The sequence below is a fragment of the Quercus lobata genome, chromosome 11 (assembly GCF_001633185.2).
Source record: "Quercus lobata isolate SW786 chromosome 11, ValleyOak3.0 Primary Assembly, whole genome shotgun sequence".
NCBI lineage: Eukaryota > Viridiplantae > Streptophyta > Magnoliopsida > Fagales > Fagaceae > Quercus > Quercus lobata.
In genome coordinates this window covers 47,176,880-47,184,135 of record NC_044914.1, presented here as the reverse complement: position 1 = coordinate 47,184,135, position 7,256 = coordinate 47,176,880, and the positions used below count along the sequence as shown (strand labels likewise).

The window sequence follows — 7,256 nt, the reverse complement described above, 5'->3', positions numbered from 1 at the left end:
TGAGTTGAAATAGCTCTTTTAAACCTCAATAGATACTAGCTATCGAGCTAGTTGTCGAGATTTAATGAACAACACTTCTTCACTTGATTCTTGGACAGACTTGCATGACTTTAACACTTGAACTTGAAACTTTGTTTCTTGAAGCATTAAACACATTCTAGATCTACCCAATTACAAATACAACAGCTTCTTCAAGAGAAAGAAGAACTAGGGCAAATTAGGTTTCTGGTCACACTTTTCTTCACACTCTTGGAATTGTGCTCTTGTGCAACTTTCATCACCTTTTACGGCTCTTAAAATAATCTTTATATATGTTTAGGGTTGTAAGAAAAGAAAGTTCAAACATACATTCACAGATTGGATGAAAATAAACTTAAAAAATTGAACTTCATAAACCTTGACAGATACCCTATCTGTCGAGCAGCTGTCAAGCCTTGGGTTGAAATAGCTCTTTTAAACCTCAATAAATACTAGCTATCGAGCTAGTTGTCGAGATTTAATGAACAACACTTCTTCACTTGATTCTTGGACAGACTTGCATGACTTTAACACTTGAACTTGAAACTTTGTTTCTTGAAACATTAAACACATTCTAGATCTACCCAATTACAAATAAGTGCGTTTTGTCAAAGGATTAGCCAATTACATAATATGTTGACATATGTTCCTAACATGAATCACATATGTCCTAACAATCTCCCCCTTTGGCAATTCGTGACAAAATCACAACAAAAAAAATGAACTTATGAGAGAAGTCATAAATCACTCAACTCATACTCACTTGTTGAATACAATAAAATCTATCCTAACACAAATTCTTGAAAAACTTTGCAAGAAGAGGGTTTATGGCAAGTAGACTTTGACAACCTGTATTTCTGAAACACTTTAAATAAAACTCATTAAGGCATCTTAGTGTGAAACAGAAATATAAGATTGCATACAAGATATAAGAAGTATGTGCATAAAGAGAGAAAAGAAACAATACATGTAAAGATAAGTGAAAGAACTGTAACAACAACCTCAAATGTATATATATCAACAAGTAAAAGGTTTGCTATAACAACATGATCACAAGATCTAAGGTACATGACCAATGTATCTAAAATAGAGAGAAAAGAAAAAGATACATAAAATCCTTATTACATCCCTTAAAATATTAACACTCGTCCTAACAAAAATCTCCTATACTAACCCTCCCCCTATGAGTATGACTACTCTTATATCCAAAACTACTCTCCTTTTTTGTCATGAGTGACAAAGGGTAAGAGTATCAAGTAGACATCTCGTCAGCACTGGAAGAACTAGAATCATCATCCTTATTAGCATCAGAAGCATTAGCATAACCATCATCATCCTCATCCTCAGATGCCAGTGGAGAAGGAGAAGAAGTAGCAATGTAACAAACCATGGCAGCCTGGCATCGTGCAATACGACCAACACGAGTGTTCACCTGACACAACTCATCACTGAGAGTGTCGAGGCAAGCATCCATGCACACAAGCTATGCCATGATTTCCTCAAGAGTCACACTGCCTGTAGAAGAAGAGGGAGCAGATATGGATAGAGCTGTAGAAGCTGGAGGAATTGCTGTCTCGGACAGCCTCGAATGAAGCTACGCCTCGCTCTGTTTAATGGTAGTGGCATCTATGGCACACATGACATGGAAGTGGTCGGAAATGGGAAAGGGGATAGAAAAATGGCGTAAAATCCTTATGATAGCCGAAGGGAAAATGAGCTTATCACGGGCTGCCGTATCCCTAAATACATCTATATGGAACAAATAAAATGAGAGGGAAAATCTCTAGTAAGATGCTCTAAAAAGGAAAGCAAAAATCGAGCATGGGGCTCGGTAATGGAGTTATAATGAGATAAAGGATGCAAAAAAAAAGTCATAACTATGTTAAGAAACCTAGGACCTTTAGCAAAGGCCGAACAAGAAGTGAACTGATGATTACCCCAATCAGAAGGACGCTCACAAAAAAAAGGATATAAGCTTGTCTTTAGACACGGTCTTAAGACAATCATAACCAGGGTAGTCAGGATGCACTACCCTTAGGACACGGAGCACGTCGGATACAATATCCGGAGTGACCACGATACGCGTACCTCGAACGCGAGTAACAAAGAGAGGTACTGAATAATCAAATCCATGCATGTTAGAGTAGAACTCTTGTATAAGCACTGATGGACAAGTGACCAAGACGTCACACAGTGACTCCCAACCCCTTACTGTGAATGACAGTGGGTAGGTCAGTGTTGGAGAGGTCCGACAAAATGACTTGGCATTCCGAATGAATGCCTCGTCTAGAAAAGTTCTCAAAGAAGTCCGATTTGGCCTTCTCATCACAGAACTGAACATGAGAGGGAGTAGGATCAGAAGAAGAAGATGCCCCGGAATGAAGTGGGTTTCGGGATGGAGTAGATTTTCGTTTAGGTGCCACAGAGAAACTAACCGAAAGAAGGAGAGAGAGAGAAAGACACGCAGAAAAGCACCAATCACAATCAATATATAAGAATATAGAGAATGTAAGGTATGTATGCATGAAAATGCATGAGCATGTGATATGCAATAGTAAAAACATCATGGGCTCAGCACAATCCAATCCAACCAGCACACAATCATTTCAACAAAGTAACCACACATCTAAAATGCATGAAACAGTGTTATAATGCAAATGTGATGCAATATATGATGATTAAAAGCCATTTCACAAAGCCTATCCCAAAAATTTCACAAAAACTCCATTAATTTTGAAAAACCCCAGAGTTTATCAAAAATCCCAAAAGTTAGGTCAGAAAACATGAAATGCATGATAGAATGAGTGAAAAAGATCATACCAGATGAAAGAAGATGATCTTTAGGCCGAAAATCTCTTGGGAATGAAGTATTGAGTGAGAAAAAAGTTTTTGGGAGGTGAAAAGACACAAAAGTATCGAAAGAGATTGAGAGAAGTGAGTCTAAAATAGCACGGACCCTATATATAGAACCTTTTAAATCTCGACAGATTGAGAGGTGTCGAGGTTTAAATTTCGACAGATGCATCTATCAAGCGGCTATCCAGAGGTGTCCACAGCAAAAACAAGCTCGATGGATCGAGGAGCTATCGAGCATCTATAGAGGAGACATAAAGTTTCTTGATGGATCGAGGAGCTATTGAGAAGTTATTGAGATTGTGATAAAAAGAAGCTAAAGAGCTTGATAGATAGCCTAGCTGTCGAGAGGTGTTGAGGTTGCTGAAAAACAGTTTTTCAAGAAGAGAAAAACACAGCCATGAATGCAATCAAACATGCAACTCAACCAAGGATCCAAATAACATTTTAATCTCTCAAAAATATCTCTCAACAAGAAAAGTGTTAAGCACATAGATCCAAAACACACACACACACACACACACACACACACTAAACACGTCTAACCAATTTTATATTTCAAAAACAAGTTAAGACAGTTTAGTGAGCATACATTAACATATGTAAACCTTGTGATGGCCAAATCACATTGTACCTGCACATGTATCAAAAGTATCAAAGAATATTGCATGTTGTGTGTGAAAAACATTGCAAGATTGCATAAGTGTCTACATGTTATGACGATTAGAGATATGAGAAAATCATTTTAACTTACACACAATCATAACTGTTTGATGGGGACTATCACCTTCGAGGTACATCCTATAACTCCCACATTTCCTAGAATACACACTTGCAATCATATATAAAGCATTTTGATCTTTTTGCTTTTATTTTTCTTTGCATATTTTTCTTTTTAAGCAAACCATGCATGGGCACATAAGAGAGAGAAAAGAAATATCCAATTATGTTAAGCATTTGACATTCCACTTTTGCTATGCCGAAGCATACAAATGTCATTTCATGATTGGCGGGTAATAGTGGTGAGATGATTATTTATGCCTTTCTCTTAGGATTTTCTAGTCATTTTCGTCAAAAAGAGTGATACGAGTGTTAAGTGCAAGAGATTACTTAATCTTACTCATCACAAACATGAGCAACAAAGCTCACTTGCTTAGTTGTGCATAGAGATGCTCATCTAAGCTACAAAAGATACAAAGTTTAGAAAAATTTGTTTCAATGGCCATCCAAGGTACACAAGTACCAATGTACACAAACACACATTGTTTTTGTATTTTTCTGATTTTTCAATTTTCAAACACACACAAGTCACCAATTCTCTCCAAATCTATCCAAGTTGACTTTATCGGGGACTAAACTTGAGGAAGACCCAATGGAAACGTTAGAGAATTTACCCAACTTAAAAATCCTTTGCTTCCGTCGTGCGTTAGAGAAGTCACCTGACTCAAACCACCAATACGTTGGACATGGGAGCTTTAATGGGTAGAATATGGTTTGTTCTGAAAGAGGATTTCCTTTGCTTCAATCTCTTCTCCTTTCTAACTTGTACTACTTAGAGGAGTGGAAGGTGGAGCAAGGAGCCATGCCCAGTATCTTTTGTTTGGAAATTGAATTTTGTGATAGTTTGAAGATGATTCCTGATGGATTGAGGTTCATCACAACCCTCCAGGAATTGAAGATCAAAAACATGACAAAGTCATTCACAGATAGGCTTCACGAAGGAGGACTAGATTTTGACAAAGTCAAACATGTGCGTTCCCTTGTATTCCAATCTTAAGACAAAGAATGATAATCGTTAGCAGCTAACAAGGTACACCAATGAATTCTTGCACTTGCATTTTTTATAAATTTTTACGGGCTTCTTTTCTTCTAAATCTCTCTCCAATTAATTCAATTTCCACCCGATAATATTTAGCAAAATTTTCCCTAATGTAAGAGTAATTCTTCTAAATCTATTCTTTTCCCCCCTTAATTTATACACTTTTTTATTAGCTTCTGAACCCATAACCTATCTCTTCATTATATTTACACACTTATTTGCCATTGTTATTTATAGTTTCTTCTTTCTTTTTCTCCCCCTTTTTAGGTTCTTCTACTTACTTTTCATTCCTACAGCATAAATATATATTGGTTGATGGTGTGAATATAGCTCTAAATCTTACATGTCTACAACATATTTCCTTTTAATTCGTTTTTGATGTTTTTTTGTAGGTGAAATCGTCCATGGTCTGATATGCTTGCACAAATTCATCAAACATATTCTTTGATGCCTATGTGTAGTGATGTAAATAATTGTGATATTTTCTTGGGTGGTTTTTTTTTTTTTTTTGCATTGTATTGTATTTGTTTTAGTGTTGCTTGTTTGTTTTGGTTTTCTGCTCTGCTACACTCTTCATGTATTCTGTTAAAAATAAAAAAACCTATGTATCATTCAAGTTATGTTTTATCTCACTGCGTTTAGATGTATATTGTTTATAGTGAAGCTGGGAATATGAATTAGCATGGGCAAAAATCATTGCTTTTTCAGTATCAATATAGTAACTAAAACACTAAAATAAAAAATTATGCAGAAAAATTATGTTAGATGGAATTTCTATTCCTTTTAGATTTTATGCCATAGTTGGAACTCTATAAATTCAACATCATACATAATTAGAGTAATAATTAAGATGCAATTTGGTTGAGATGATAACCATATGGGAGTTTTATTTCTTTGCAAACATTTTAGAATTTATAACTTGGACAGCTTAACATAGTTTCACTTCACTTCAACCTCAAGGATTGTTGAACTTTCTATGCCTCCATTGGCATTGAGAGGAGTGCTAGATTTTACCTCATGGCAAAAAGTTTTGGACTATAAAGATCCCACAAGATTTTAAATGGGGCCACAGAGCTGTGCTAAAATTTAGAAGTGAGGTTAGGAGGTTCATAAAGTTTGATGTTGGGGATGGTAGAAGGTTTTCTAATGACATGATAGTTGGAATCCTACTAGGATCCTTTTCATGAAGTATAGCTTTAGGATTATGCATGGTGCAGCAACTAAATCTGAGGCAAAGGTTGATTAAGTTTTGAAAAACAAAATATGGGTTTGGAAACCTGCATTTACCAAAAAATTAATCACCATTCAATGCCTATTGTGTTTGGTTAAGCTTAAAGATGGAGATAAAGCTAGGTGGTCTGCGACTAGATCAGGATGGTTGCTCTTGTGCAGCCATCTGCGATGAACATAAAGCTAAGGTAGATGAGGTGGGATGGTGGAGACTGTGGTGGTTTAACCTTGCTATCTCCTGGTTGCCTTTATTGGTTGATTAGGAATAAAAAACAAACTGACAATTAGTTTTCTGGGTCATTCTATTTTCTTTTTATTCCTACTGCATAAATATATTGGTTGGTGTAAATATAGTTCTAAATATTATTTTAATGAGTTTATGTTACAAAATATTTCATTTTAATTCGTTTTTGATGTTTTGAGCTTAATCATTCTCCTTCGGTTTTTTTGTAGGTGAAATCATCCATGGTCTGCTACTGGTACGGGATAGTGTTAGTTATACAATTTCAAGGATATGATTGCACCGACTCATTAAACATATTCTCTGATGCCTATGTGTAGTGATGTAAAGAATTGTTTGTTTGGTGATGGTACTCTGCGTTGTGATATTTTGTTGGGTGGTTTGTTTGCATTTATTTGCATTGGTGTGTTTGTTTTAGTGTTTCTTTCTTGCTCCACTTTGCTGCTTTGCTATGATTGCGCTCTTTGTTCATGTATTATGTTGTATAAGAGAAACCAATGTATCATTGGAGGAGAAAAATAATTCTTCATTTAATGTGGGATTCCTCATATTTCTTCAAGTTATGCTTATCTCACAGCATTTTAGTTGCCTGTTGTTTATATTGAAGCTAGTTCAGTCTGTCCTTGTGTTATGCTGTAGCACTGTATCTTATTGAGCTGGGAATATCAATTAGCATGGATGGAAATCTCTGCCTTTTCCGTATCAATATAGTAACTAAAATATTAGTTATGTGCAATTGAGAAATAAACCATTATGCAAGAAAAATATATTTGATGGAGTTTTTATTCCTTTTAGATTTTATGCCATAATTGGAATTCTATAAATTCAACATCGTACATGAGCTGAATAGTGTTGGGTGAATATGAGCTATTCTATAATCATTTTTAGAAGGAATTTGGTTGTTCTTAATAAGAATTTAAATAGTCCTAGTTGAATAGTGCTGGGTGAATATGAGCTGTAAACTGCTTCTTGTAAATTGGAAGATGAGGTCGTTAATCTTTAGGTTTTTATTTTATTGTGCCGAGCTCTATAATGTACTAATGTGAGCTTGTAACCCAAGTGGGGGCATAAATGTGATGGGACTTTGGTCCAAAC

At 35.6% G+C, this 7,256-nt stretch overlaps 1 long non-coding RNA gene across 1 annotated transcript; it reads left to right on the top strand.

The window, feature by feature from the left end:
• Nucleotides 1-4,186: 4,186 nt before the first annotated feature.
• Nucleotides 4,187-6,724, top strand: LOC115967621. The gene is made up of 2 exons (XR_004086498.1): nt 4,187-4,681; nt 6,374-6,724. It is a non-coding gene; the product is annotated as an uncharacterized LOC115967621 (long non-coding RNA).
• Nucleotides 6,725-7,256: the final 532 nt, after the last annotated feature.